This window comes from Lactuca saligna, chromosome 9 (genome assembly GCF_052625555.1).
Source record: "Lactuca saligna cultivar CGN05327 chromosome 9, ASM5262555v1, whole genome shotgun sequence".
Lineage (NCBI taxonomy): Eukaryota > Viridiplantae > Streptophyta > Magnoliopsida > Asterales > Asteraceae > Lactuca > Lactuca saligna.
Window position 1 is genome coordinate 142698268 of NC_136425.1, and position 14760 is coordinate 142713027.

At 39.9% G+C, this 14760-nt stretch overlaps 1 non-coding gene across 1 annotated transcript; it reads left to right on the plus strand.

Annotated features, from left to right (window-relative positions):
• Positions 1–780: 780 nt before the first annotated feature.
• LOC145018882 (small nucleolar RNA R71) lies at positions 781–887 on the plus strand. Its single transcript, XR_013667242.1, has one exon. It is a non-coding gene; the product is annotated as a small nucleolar RNA R71 (small nucleolar RNA).
• Positions 888–14760: the final 13873 nt, after the last annotated feature.

The window sequence follows — 14760 nt, forward strand, 5'->3', positions numbered from 1 at the left end:
AGTGTTTCTGCCAATTCTTCTTCACCGTTGGAGGTTATTACGCTCACGTTCTCGTTTCTTGGATTGGGTTGGGTGTCGCTCGGAAGTTGGCCCGGTCTTCTTTCGTTTACTTGATGTGCAAGTTGGCCCAGCTGTTTCTCTATGTTGAGAATAGAAGCTTGCTGATTCCTCAACATGTTTCTGGTTTCTTGCATTGCCACATCATGATCATTATGTCTTTTCTCGGACGCGGTTATGAATTTTGTAAGTATTTCTTCTAAATTCGTCTTCTTGTCCGTCACCGGTTCTTCCTTTTGATAATATCCCCTCTTCCTCTGTTTATATTTCTCTTCCTTAGCCTTTCTGTACTCTTCGTATGGGAGCCATTCCTTCTTCGGTTTCCTCCAGTCTTCATCGTATCTATCGCCGCTGGAGTAAAATACTTGAGCCTTTTTATTTCCATTCTCGTCTCGATCACATTCCTTGGTAAGATGGGGACCGCCACAATTTTCACATCCAACTCTAATAGCATGGATCGTTTGATCCATTTTCATCATTCTTCGGTCTAGGCTATCGAGTTTAGCTATCACCGCCGCCATACCATCGTTTACCGAATTTACTACTCCTCGACTCACTTCATTCCTCGGGTTGTGGTATTCTCTAGAGTGCTTGGAGAATTCTTCAATTAACTCCTTTATTTCCGGAGGTGGCTTTCGGGTGAGTGGGCCTTGTGAATCGAGTAGTTGCCTCGTGGTGACATTTACTCCATCATAAAAGATAGAGACCTCTTGTTGGCTATTGAGATCATGGTGGGGGCAATTTCGAAGTAGGCCCTTGTATCTTTCCCAAGCTTCATATAGGGATTCGCCGGGTTGTTGCTTGAAGTTGGCAATGGCTTTCTTTAGCTTGGCTATCTTGGAAGGTGGGCAGAAGTGATCTATGAACTCTTCTTTCATTTTGACCCATGTGGTAACTGATCCGGGAGGGAGTGACTTCAACCAATCCTTTGCAGCTCCTTTAAATGTGACAGGAAGCATGCGTAGTAGCTGGATCTCGCAGGGCACATTAGGTACATTGAAGTAATCCGCCACATCATTCACTTCATCTAAGTGTTTATAGGCGTCTTCATGATCTCTCCCGTGAAAGGGTATCTCCTTGAGTTGAGCGAGAATATGGCCCTTTAGTTCAAACGTAGCGGTAGCGGGTATTGCGGGTTGCACAAGTCCCAGGCCGGTGTCATCACGCATCCTTTTCTTCCACTCCTCCATGGGGATTTCGTCAATATTAGCCATAGCGGTGGCTAAGTCGTCTTCAAACTCGGATGTGTGCTCGCTTTCTTCTTCGGTCTCGTAATCGGTGTCTTTTGGGATCAGATCTTCGGTTGTCAACGACGCACTGGATGCTCCTGCTTTGCTGCTCCTCTTCTTGCTAAAAATGGATTTGAGGTTTTTGAGTGGTGAGTTCTTTGAAGAAGCGGTTTCTCCAACGGTTTTGCCCTTGTTTCTTCTTAATGCGGTTTCCGGATCTTCAAGAGGGGGAACTAGAGGTGTAGCAGATCCTCGGGTCATGAACCAACTGCAAACAAAAACAAAACAAAACGCGTAAAAAAGAACAAAACAATTAAATCTGATTCAGCGTCGCACTCGCCGAGTCGGGGTGAATGCACTCGGCGAGTTCAAGTTAAAATCAGCGTTTTTTTTTTTTTTTTTTTTACCTAAAAAAAAAACTTGAACAAAAATTAAACAGAAATTAACTTTGTGTAAGATAAATCTTACACAAAGGATCGATTAAATTAGAATTTTAATGCTAATTTTAGAACCGTTCCCCGGCAACGGCGCCAAAAACTTGATGTGTATAAAACTCACTTAGTTTTAATCCTACTTTAATTATCAAATAACACACAAAAGGCAGTGAACCTATCAATTGTGGTATAGCTAGATAAGCAGGGTATCGAACACAGGGAACGGCAAATTAAATTAAAAACTAATTCTATCTAAGTTAATTTAGCAAATAAGGGTTTTTTCTCTAGTTTTACAAGACTAGAAACTTACTAACTAAAACTAATGCAAGACTAGAAAAGAACAAATTAACTAGATTCAATAATGGGAAAGAAACTTCTGTTTAGTTCAACTCGGTTAACTTTATGGTTGATTTTAAGATAATAGTGCAATGGATTAATTCTTTCGTTGGTTACCGATTCAAGTGATTAAGTTTGTGTTCACTACCCTAATCCTTAGCAAATAAACTAATTCAAACAGTGTCCAATTGCTTAATTTAATTATATTTACTAGATTAATTATTCGGGTTAAGTTAGACTTGCAATAGCTAATTAATTCGTTATTCTTAATTAACCTCTTGTTCGATGGTCATCTTACAATCTTGCACATGAGTTTACTCAATTTCCTTATTAATCCTAGTTTCATATTCATTAATTCTAGACATATGGTATAGTGGTCACATATCATATGAGGTTGATAATCAATAGATGTTCATGCTAATCAATTATCTTCCTATTAACAGAAAATTAATTATCATTCATACACAAGGTTCTTTAGCAAGCTAAAATAACAATTAATCACCAACTTGGAATTAATCCTACCAATCAGTCAAACCATATTGTCAACTTTGTATTCCCAAACAGAAGTCTAAAGAAATTAGTTCATAACTAAGGTAAATAACAGCAAACAAATAAGTTCAAGTTGCTTAATCATGTTGACAAAACAAAAGAATTAAATAGAATGGTGAAATTACGCCTTAATTACTCCCGGGATTGGATTCTAGCTTCTTTGGTCGACTTCTAGGGTTCTTCTGGCTTCTTATTCGCAGCTAAGCACTTCTGAAACCTCCCAGAATTCTCCCTTCTCGCATTCTAGAGTTATCTTTATATATGCGTTCCGACTCGTCGAGTCATATGGTGACTCGTCGAGTCCCTCTCACAATAGTCATAATCCGATAACTATCTTGACTTCCGAATGCTTATCTTCCTGATTCCGCGACCGGACTCGTCGAGTCAAGGGGCAACTCGACGAGTAGAAGCCTTTTATGGGTGTTTTCTTTCTTCTTTCCACTCTTGAGCTCCTAACCGCTTCTCTTGCTTCCTTTCGCTTCCGAGCTTCATCTTTGGACTGAAAAACATAATTTAACACTTTTAAGTACCTTTTGTCCATAATATGCAACAATTTAGCTAATATATGAATAAATACTACACTTAATACACACTAAATATGCACATATCAGGAGATTATTATTATCCGCAAGGGTTAATGGTCTTCAGGAGGACCAGGTGAAAGGCCAGCGAAAGTAGGCAGCGGGTATTGGATTAATAGTAGGGTATTGGAAGCAGATCGCAGGCGGTGGGCCATAGCAAACTTCGAGGAAGAAGTTTAGTTTAAGTGGGAGAGAGTTGTAACACCCAAAGTCAGGAAGGCCAAGAAGGAAAGAAACCCCTAAGTCAAAGGGGTCAACTCGCCAAGTTCAGGGCGAAACTCAGCGAGTCCAAGCGAGATCCAGGTTCAGGAATTAGTGACCGACTTGGCGAGTCGGCTAAGGGGACTCGGCGAGTCTGGTCTGAACAAGGAAAACCCTAATCCCGAGAATTGTATCCTATATAATGGGTGTTATGTCCCTCCCTCAGCCTCCTTATCATCCTAGAGAACCTGTAAGCCCTAGATTTCGTGTGAGCTTCCATCATTTGAGAGAAATAGCTTTGGAGGAAGGAAACTTTGGAAAGGAACTTGAAGATCAAGAAGGTTGCTTCAAAGGGGAGGTAAAGATCCGGGATCTACTTCAGTTTGTGTTCATCTTGGAGGTAATAATCTGCTATCTTCCCTCCTTTGCATCTAGATCTACTTTTGTTATGAGATTTGGGGCTTTTATGGTTGTTTAAGACCCAATTCGAGTGTGGGGCCTAGATACGTCGTTGCCACTTCAGATCTAGTGTTGGGATGGTCCAATATATCATAAAGCATTAGAAGATGAGTAGTTGGTGAAGCCCTTTTGTCCCTAAACCTAGCCCTAGAGTGTTTTGAGGCTTGATCTCTTTAGTTATACGTAAAGTTTGCAACTTTACGTGAGGATTGAGCTTTAGGAGTATAGATCTATGAGTTGGAGCCCATGCATGGCTCGAAAAGCCACTGTATGGATTAAGAACTGGTGCAACTCGGCGAGTCACATGGGTGGACTCGGCGAGTTGGATGAAGTTGGGCAGGAACTCGACGAATTTGAAGAACAACTCGGCGAATCTGTTGAAGATTGCCTTGGACTCGGCCAGTCTGTTCTTAGACTCGGCGAGTCAAGTCGCAAAACCCCAAACCCTTTCGAGTTAAGACTCAGATCAGTTAGTTGAGTAGGGACTTAGTGAGATGGACAGGTCAGGACTCGGAAATCGGTGAACTCGACGAGTCAGTAGGCAGACTCGGCGAGTAAGGTTGACCTGGAAGGTTGACCTTGACCAGGACTTTGTTGTAGACCAGAGTTGACTTGGTTGACTTTCGGGGGACAGTTAGACTAAGTGTTGCATTGATATGGTAGCTCGGGGAGCTAGTGGAGCAGGAGTTCAAAGAGTTTCCGGGAAGCAGCTAGAGGGGTTATCAGCAAGTGCATGTGAGTTTCCCTTTGTGTGAATGGGTCTAAGGCCACTGATATGTGTATTTTTAGATATATTTTTATGCACTTTATCTTAATATTTTGGCCTTATTTATTCTATTTTAGAACTAAAGAGTACTCATAATGCTTTGAATTATGTTTTGCAGCTATTTGTTGTCAATAAAGCACAAGAGAAAAGATTGAAGCGGAAACTGGGCTTAGAAGCTAAAAGAAAGAAAAGGGTGCTGAGGTCGTGAGTACGCCCCGCGTACCTGCTTGCACCGGATATACATGATCGCGTGATTATCTGTAGTATGCGCCGCGTAATCCTAAGTACGCCCAGCGTACTTAGGTCGGCCACAAAGATTATAAATATCGATTTTTAGCTAACCAGTAGGGGGGATTCGACTTCTAACCTAATTTAGTCGACAATTAACTTCTGTTAAGCCGTTTTGAGAGTCTAGAAGGCGGCCGGAAGGCCGTTAAGCTAACGGGAGCAGAGATCTGAAGGATTGGAGAGCAGATACATGTCGGTAATCATATGGATTGCTAACGTGACCATGTTTAGCACTTCCTTATGGTACTTTTTGTATTTAGTTTCTGATTTGGGTGTAAAAACCTTTTACTTTGTGTTTATGATTGAATGAAGTTTTGATTCTTAGACTAATTGTTATGTTAAAGAATTTATTTGTGTTTAATTTATCTTGCCAAGCTTGTTCAAAGATCCTCATGTGTTAATGATGATTATTTGCTGTTAACTGTTAAGTGAATTAAGTTGTATGAAAACCTGCTTGATTTGCTTGTCTCTTATGATTTTTGATGACCATTGAGATTATAAGACTAGAAATAACGAATGTGAAACTAGGATTAACTTGGGAATAAGTAAGTTAATGTGTGAGCCTTGTTTGATGACCATCAACAAGAGGTTAATTAAATGTTTAAATTAACTAAATTTACAAGTCTTGCTTGATACGAACTGAACACTAGGAAGCATGTTAGTTTAATCAATTGATCACTGTTTGAATTAACTTGTTTGCTAAAGGATTAGTTATAGTGAACATAAATCTAATCAATTTAGGAATCGGTGAACATGAATAAATGAATTTGTGTATGCAATTGTTTATGTTTTCAAGGTGGAATTTGTCTAAACCAAAGTACCTAAAGAGATTTGTTTTTCCTGTTAGTTTATCGAGAATGGTTAATTAAATATTAGTTTGAGATTTATTAAATTATTCTTTTCGTGTGACATGTAACCTATAATTAAATATATTAAATTAATCCACCGTTCCCTGTGATCGACACCCGACTTACCTAAGCTATACTGTAATCTGACTAGGTACACTGCCTATAAGTGCATAGTTAGTCTAAGTTTGTTAGGTTATAAATATTAAAATTAATGGGTACTTTCGTGCACATCAAGTTTTTGGCGCCGTTGCCGGGGAACGGCTTGTCATTAATTTATTTTATTTGATTATTCGTTATTTGTTTTTAGTTAGTTCTCAATTTTTTTTTAGTTTGATTTTCGATGATATCTTTTCACTTGTCGGGAAGGTTCTTGTTTTTGTTTTGCAGGAATTTGGGATTGTACACATTGCTTGACTTTACTTTTTGCATGGGTTTCGAGAATGAAAGCGATTAGGGAATTCTTGACCTGCTTAGCCTACTACTTTGTTGATTTGTCCAACTCAATCCATGAGGCGTAGTATAGCAAGGCGTATTGTGGTGGTTAAGTGGAAGACCGAGCTCTTGCTGTTCTTGACTAGTTAGGTCACTTCTTGTTCCGCTTCTAGTTAATGTTGCAAGGAAAACAAAGGAAATATTCTAACGGGTCCCGAAAGTGGGTGTTTTCGCAAACCAATTCTTGCATGCAAAGGTTTTTGATCAACCATTGTTGTTTGATCTTGACAAAGATAAGTGATTATGACATCTCAATTTTTTTTATCACTCATCGTGAAGTCATCATTAGCTTAAGAAATTAAAAAGGAAAAATTAAATAAGTTTTAAGTTCCTAGATGAAATGATTAAAAAGAAAAGGAAATTCAATTAAAAGAAGAAAGGGAAATTTTCATTTAAAATTACGCCCCGCGTAAGTTTAATTACGCCATGCGTAATATGCCCCGGATCGCGAATGAACATTTCAGGGGGTTGAGGTACGCCCCGCGTACTCTTGAGTTACGCCCCGCGTAACACGGCGACCAGGTATATCTTTTGACCCGTTGACTTCTTCTTTATTCTTTTCCCTCTTCTCCTTTCTCGCAAGAACTGTGACGGCAGCTTCTCTCAAGATTCTCGATTCTCTCTCGTTTCTTGTTAAATCCACCACACAAATTATGGCTCGAAGGGCCCAAAGAACCAACCCTCCCGAGGATGTGACCGATCATCGCTTTTTACAATTTCCGCAAACACTGAGCGATGCTACTAGGGCGCGTTATAGCACCAACTTGAGCCTGCTTCTCACAAAGGAGATTGATATTGCACCCTCTTTCGACTGGGAGTTGGCTGCCAGGACTGGACTTGCTGCATTGATCCAGGAATTTTTGCAATACACACACTCGGACGCGAGTGGGGTGGAATTGTTTGTGTGTCAGGGATGGGCGCGTTTGTTCAGGATCCAGGAGCCGGTATATCGAGAGTTTTTGCTGGAGTTCTATGCTACAGTTTCCTATGATCCTAGGAAGCCACTCAATGACAGGACAGCCTTTGCTTTCAGACTGGGGGGAGTGAGCCGGGAATGCAGCGTGATAGAGCTTGCTACTCGGGTGGGTATTTACACAGCCGGTGAGACAAGGAGTGTCCACTTCCCGACATTTCTTGCTGACTGTCTCACGGAGCGGCCGGAGGACTACAATGAGAACACTTTTTGGGCCGAGATTACGGGAGGAATTTATACACCATCTACCGCTCGAGGGGGGATGATTCGGTCTACTACATACCGAATGTTGCACCGGTTGATTTCTATGTCTCTCACGCATCACAAGAATAGTGAGAGAGTGCCTTCGACGGACCTGTATTTCCTATGGGCACTAGTTACTCCAGGGAGGCACCTGAACCTTCCAGTTGCTTTAGCTGCATACTTGGGACGGAGGGCCAGGGGACTTCGGGGAGATAGCCCGATATGCGGAGGGCATTTTATCACACGATTAGCTCGATCATATCAGTTGATGACACGTGAGATCACGAGATCGATGGTGTTTCACGACATGAGGCCGATGAGTCTTCAGCTATTGGAGTCGATGCGCATATTAGAGCGAGGCGGAGATGGTGTTTTGAGGGTTCGAGCAGATGATGTGGCGGATGAGGAGGGTGCCGCCGAGCCACAGCCGAGACGGTTCCCGCGGCGTAGACCTGCTCCTCGGGGAGCGCAGCAGGGACCTGAGCCGGAGATTGATATGCGCTATTTAGCTCAGGGCATTGATCGTCTTGACTTGAGGGTCCAGAACCTTAGCGAGTATGTTGCACATGTGGACGCGCAACAGCGGTGGCAAGGGAATGCGTTGAATGCATTCTTTGCCCATCAGGGATTTCAGTATTCGGTTTCCTTTCCACCACCATTCCAGTCACAATTTGACGGGGCCGGTACTTCTGGGACACAGCCACATGATGATGGAGATGACGAGTGATCCTTTTTATTTTGTTTATTTGTTTGTTTTGTGTTAATTTTTGTTTATGTTTAGTTTTTAGTATTTGGTATGTAATTAAACTTTGATTTAGTTTGTTTTATTTTTGTTTTCCATGTTGATGCTCTATGGTTGTTTAGATTTATGCAGAATATTCGCCCTTATGAAGCTGGTAGTAAGTTCAGCAGCTAGGTCCGACTGTTGCTAGAGAGCCATGTGAGACTTCAAAGATTATAGTCAAGACCCACAATTTGTCATAAGTGTGGGGTGCATATTTATTAGAGTTGTATTTCGACGCGAGGAAGAAGTATCATCCCGGCTGCCACGACATGGTTGACACTTTCCTATGTTGTGGGGGATTTTTCATCGCGAGAAGAGGATGTCATTCTTGACGAGACGACGTGGTCGACACTTTCCCACGTCATGGTTATTATACATTGCATCTAATTGCAATATTTTGTACCACATTTTCGAAGATGGCGGTCTTGATTTTATTTTTCGGCATATTCAGAAGCGGCAGTTCCAGTTTTCAGTTTTTCAGCAGTATTTGAAGCAACCTGTAGCAGCCCCATTCGATCTCGCCACAACTACCCAGGGGAGTCTGTTCCTTTTTCTCCTTTTTTATGTTCTTAATTTGTTTTAAGCATACAATGATGGCCTTGTATGAAATAAGTGTGGGGTAGGGGGTCGGTAAAAGTAAATTATAAAAATATAATAGTTGGAAATTGCTAGATTTAGGGAAATTTAAAAATTTAAAAGAAAACTTGAAATAATAGTTTAATTTAGGAAAATCTAGTGATAATTTAAAATTTTGCTAATATTGTATGAGATGATCCGATGAGAACTCAAATGTTTAGTTGAGCCAATATACGTTATAGTGCATTTGTGGCTTCCCTTATTTTAGTGAAATCATGGAACAAAAACATAACTCCGCTCGGTTTGAAGGATGCAATATGTTTAGCAGCCTAAACCTGAAATGTATCCAGGAAAATTATTATCATTAACCAATAAAGGTTGAGGTTGAGCGCCTCTGCTTAAGCATGTAGGTTTTGAGTGAAAAAAGAGAGGTACATGTAAAAAAAAAAGAGAGAGAATTACGAAAAGTTTGAAGAATTTTGGAGCAAATAAAGTGAAGATCAAAAGATCAAAATTCTGAAGAAATCCAAAAAGTTGAAGATACCAAGAAATCAAATCAAATAAGGTAGTGAATTCAAAGAAATCAAAGATCAAATTGTTCAGAGAAATGAAGAATTCAAAGAAAGCTCCATAGTGGTATCATAAATTGTAATTCTAGATTATGTATGCTTAGGTTGCTCAACTAAAAATACCTTGAGGTTAGGAGGTTTTCTGAGGATGGATTCGGAGGGTTGCATAAAATGAGCATTGTTCGGAAAAAGTGGGCAAGTGTTTATGAAGATTGTGAGTATTTAAAGTATGGGGGGTACTTAGGAAAATTTTAGACACAAATGCATGCGTTGAGGTCTTGGCATAATGGCTGAGTTTTAAATGGATTGTTTAGTCCGATATTGGTAAAATAAAAGTAAATTTGCTTGGGGGCAAGCAAAGGCTAAGTGTGGGGTATTTTGATATGTGTATTTTTAGATATATTTTTATGCACTTTATCTTAATATTTTGGCCTTATTTATTCTATTTTAGAACTAAAGAGTACTCATAATGCTTTGAATTATGTTTTGCAGCTATTTGTTGTCAATAAAGCACAAGAGAAAAGACTGAAGCGGAAACTGGGCTTAGAAGCTAAAAGAAAGAAAAGGGTGCTGAGGTCGTGAGTACGCCCCGCGTACCTGCTTGCACCGGATATACATGATCGCGTGATTATCTGTAGTATGCGCCGCGTAATCCTAAGTACGCCCAGCGTACTTAGGTCGGCCACAAAGATTATAAATATCGATTTTTAGCTAACCAGTAGGGGGGATTCGACTTCTAACCTAATTTAGTCGACAATTAACTTCTGTTAAGCCGTTTTGAGGGTCTAGAAGGCGGCCAGAAGGCCGTTAAGCTAACGGGAGCAGAGATCTGAAGGATTGGAGAGCAGATACATGTCGGTAATCATATGGATTGCTAACGTGACCATGTTTAGCACTTCCTTATGGTACTTTTTGTATTTAGTTTCTGATTTGGGTGTAAAAACCTTTTACTTTGTGTTTATGATTGAATGAAGTTTTGATTCTTAGACTAATTGTTATGTTAAAGAATTTATTTGTGTTTAATTTATCTTGCCAAGCTTGTTCAAAGATCCTCATGTGTTAATGATGATTATTTGCTGTTAACTGTTAAGTGAATTAAGTTGTATGAAAACCTGCTTGATTTGCTTGTCTCTTATGATTTTTGATGACCATTGAGATTATAAGACTAGAAATAACGAATGTGAAACTAGGATTAACTTGGGAATAAGTAAGTTAATGTGTGAGCCTTGTTTGATGACCATCAACAAGAGGTTAATTAAATGTTTAAATTAACTAAATTTACAAGTCTTGCTTGATACGAACTGAACACTAGGAAGCATGTTAGTTTAATCAATTGATCACTGTTTGAATTAACTTGTTTGCTAAAGGATTAGTTATAGTGAACATAAATCTAATCAATTTAGGAATCGGTGAACATGAATAAATGAATTTGTGTATGCAATTGTTTATGTTTTCAAGGTGGAATTTGTCTAAACCAAAGTACCTAAAGAGATTTGTTTTTCCTGTTAGTTTATCGAGAATGGTTAATTAAATATTAGTTTGAGATTTATTAAATTATTCTTTTCGTGTGACATGTAACCTATAATTAAATATATTAAATTAATCCACCGTTCCCTGTGATCGACACCCGACTTACCTAAGCTATACTGTAATCTGACTAGGTACACTGCCTATAAGTGCATAGTTAGTCTAAGTTTGTTAGGTTATAAATATTAAAATTAATGGGTACTTTCGTGAACATCAGCCACAATGTCGGACCATGTAGTCATGTAGATACGAGTAGGAAGACCCAGGGGTTAGCCCTAGGCACAGTATGCTAGTAGGATATTTAGGACGAGGTCCAATGATAGCGGGTGGGTTCCCAAGGAATGGTTTATATGATAGTTTATACTTGTTGTCTGTGTGATACATGTATGTGCCTGGTAGGGAGGCGAGTGTGGGCGAGGTTCCGTATCTCACCAATAGCAGAGTGTGGATGGTGTTCCACATCTCATTAATAGCAGAACAGGGGTGAGGCCCAAGTTAGGGAAAGAGTGAGTGTGGGCTGGGCCCGTATCTCACTATCAGTAAGGGCGTGGACTGGGTTTCATGACTCATTAGTAACAGGAAAAGGGCGGTTCCCAAGATAGGCGAGGTCTCAGGACAGGATTTGTGAGTATATGTTAGCTTATGTGTTGTTATATGCTTATGTATCATTATATGTTAGCGGGCGGGGCCTAGTGACAGGCGAGGCCTAAGTTAAACAGATATGTATCCGAGCGGGGCTCGAAGCTAGACAAGGCCTGGAGCGGCGGGGCCGTCATAGCGGGCGAGGCCCGAGGTAGTGGGCGAGGCCCAGAATAGTGGGTGTGGCCCAGTACGTACAGTATGTGGTTATGTATGGTATGTGGTAGGGTGGGGAACTCAGTAAACTTCATGCTTACGGTTTTCAGTTTTGGTTTCAGGTACTTCCGGTAGCGGATTGAAGAGCTCAGGGTGATCGCATGGCACACACCATAGATTAGACAGCCTGGGAATGTTTTACTCTGATAACGATCATGTGTTTTGGAAATTAATACTCTGTTTATGTTTTGGATTGATGATTTTGCTGTAAGTAATGTTTTATTAAAAGAAATTTTTAGTCTGAAATTTTCGGTCGTTACATGTATGGTTCATGTGCTTCAGATGATCAGGGGGAAGCAAATGTGTGATCATGTACAACATGGCCCATCTGGTTGCAACTATAGCAGACTCGAAGATCCAACATTCAATCCCTCACAAAGTGTCCCTCTTTGCTACACTTTTAGCACAATGTCCATGTCTGATGGGGACCCTTATGACCCTTACCTCACTTTCTTCAAGTGTGGCCCCTCTGGCCTCTTGGTCTCGAATCAGTGGTCTTGAACCACTTAGTCATCGACTGTGACTGACCTGGCCACCTATCTCTCCTCTTTGTCTCCACCTTAGCCTCTCTCACCTAGGTCACCAACTCAAGCTCTAAACTACGTGCATTGGTCTGCAGCTCAGTTAATTTATGATATTAGGTGTTCATCACAAACTCTTAGATATCCTTCTTGAGCATGCTTAAGAATCAAGTCTTCTGCACCTGCTCAAAGGATACATACTCAAGGTAGAATAGGGCCCTATCGTGAAACATCCTAGTTATCTCAATCACCATTTATGTCGTCTGACTAAGCGACAGGAACTCCTGGGCCAGTTGCTCGCTTTCTATTAATGGCACAAAATTAGTCTAGAACATCTCAGTAAAATGATCCCATGTCACAACAGACCGCTCTGCTAGAGAATAATGTGTTGTCACAAACTTTAACCAGTCCTTCGCTTGCAGGAAAAGAAGATTCAGGGCGAAACAAACCTTCAGGTTCTCTATACATGAACAAGTGTAGAAGCATCCCTCAACATCAGAGACACATCTCATAGTAGAAATTGGGTTATTGACCCCGTTGAACTCAAGAGGCTTCATGTTGTTGAACTCCCGGTAGAATATCAAATTACCCCCATACGGTCTAGCAGTAGTAATAGCTGTTGTGGCTGCAGCAGCAGCCTCAATGACGGAAACATAGCACTCATCAAGCAACTAGATCATAGATACCTTTATATACCCAAACATATCTAGAATAGTCTCCTTGATCGTCGTGACCACCTCAATGGCAACAATCCTATGGATATTCTCATCATTGGTACCTGACCTCTCCGGGTAGCTAGAACCTGAACCTCGAGTACTCATCACCATACTGAAACACACAATGAAGAGTTTAAAACTATACTAAATCATACACATACATCGTATACACTCCCACAATTTCCTTAGTACCCAGGGTTCTTCCTGAATCAGATACGGATCTTGTGGTTACGTGCATACACTACCTTCCACACATATCCATAGTTGATTCAATTTGTCCTCCCAAAGTCCTAAGTCACTAACTCACTCTAAGCTAGGTGTATATGTACATGCACACCTAAGGGTCCTACAATAGCACATATAACCACCTAGATACTTGTTCTAGGTTCCCTCTCGACCACCACTCCAGTCCGCAAGAATCTCTGCTAAACTCTTCAATTGCTTCACGTATGACAATTGTACATAATCCAGGACTCGATAAACGGTTGAATAAATGATTCTACCTCAAGTCCACAACCAAACAAGGAACAAGAAGTAAGTCTGAACCAAACATTCTAAGTCTATAAAACCCTAACTACATGCAATCCTAAAGCATATACAAAGCAATTAACAATGTTAGTTTAATTCTAACAAAGTAACACAAGTAATCTACTAGGTAAGAAGACAATACAATTCAAGCAACCTTATCATGCACTTACTGAAGGATCTTAGCCTATCCCTAACATGAATCTATATCACTTCATGTAATAACTAAATGCAACAAAACTCAAGTATGGATATTTTGGGAGATCACTTTCAAGCTCCGGCTGATTATACACATCACTTCCTCCTTTCTTCTTCTGTGGAACTTTTTACTGCATTTTAAAAGATTTATATGAAAATTTTCCACAGATCTTAATTTGAGTCTGGAATCTCACGAGTGTTCATCCAAATCCCTCAAACCAGGGCTCTGATACCACCATGTAACGTCGTATTTTTCAAAAAAAAAATTAGTTTTAAATAAGGATAAACCATTATTTTTCCCAAAAGCCAAGTCAAAGAACATAAGTATCAACATACAATCATACCAAAAATATTAGAGTATCAGAACATGTAGAATCAAAGAACTACAAGTGGATGTGTACAATCAAGCCTTCGCCTTCTTGTGATCATCTAAAGTACCTGAAACACAATATATAAACAGTTATAAGCACGAAGCTTAGGTAGTTCCCCCAAGATACCACATACATCATATATAACAACATGTAGCTATATCGGGTCCGTACCAACCCCAAGTCCATATTAACTCCGAGCCCAAATTGTTGGATTAGTGTCTAAGTCCATAACTATTTTGGTATGTACTTGACCCGATGGTGCATGGTCCTTTTGGGTTGCCTTCACCAAAGCAACTTGATTGGAGAAATAAATAAAGAGAGAGAGGTTACTATGATTTATTAATATATTATAAGAATAATATATTAAAGGAGAAATCATATTTGCTTAATTAATATTGGTCAATAATTAATTAGGAATTAATTTTTTGATCAAGTGTAATTAATTAAACTAGAGGGGCTGAATTGTAATTATGTGATAGTTACAAAATATGGTAATGGTTATCCTAAATATGGGTTGAACGAATTCAAGGAGATAAGGATCCTTGAAATCGTCCAAAGGATAAAGGATAAGGGTTTTCAAGGCTTATCTTATGGTTGCTTTGTGGATAAGCAACTAGATAAGGATAATGACTGAAACCCTATCTCTATACCTATATAAAGAC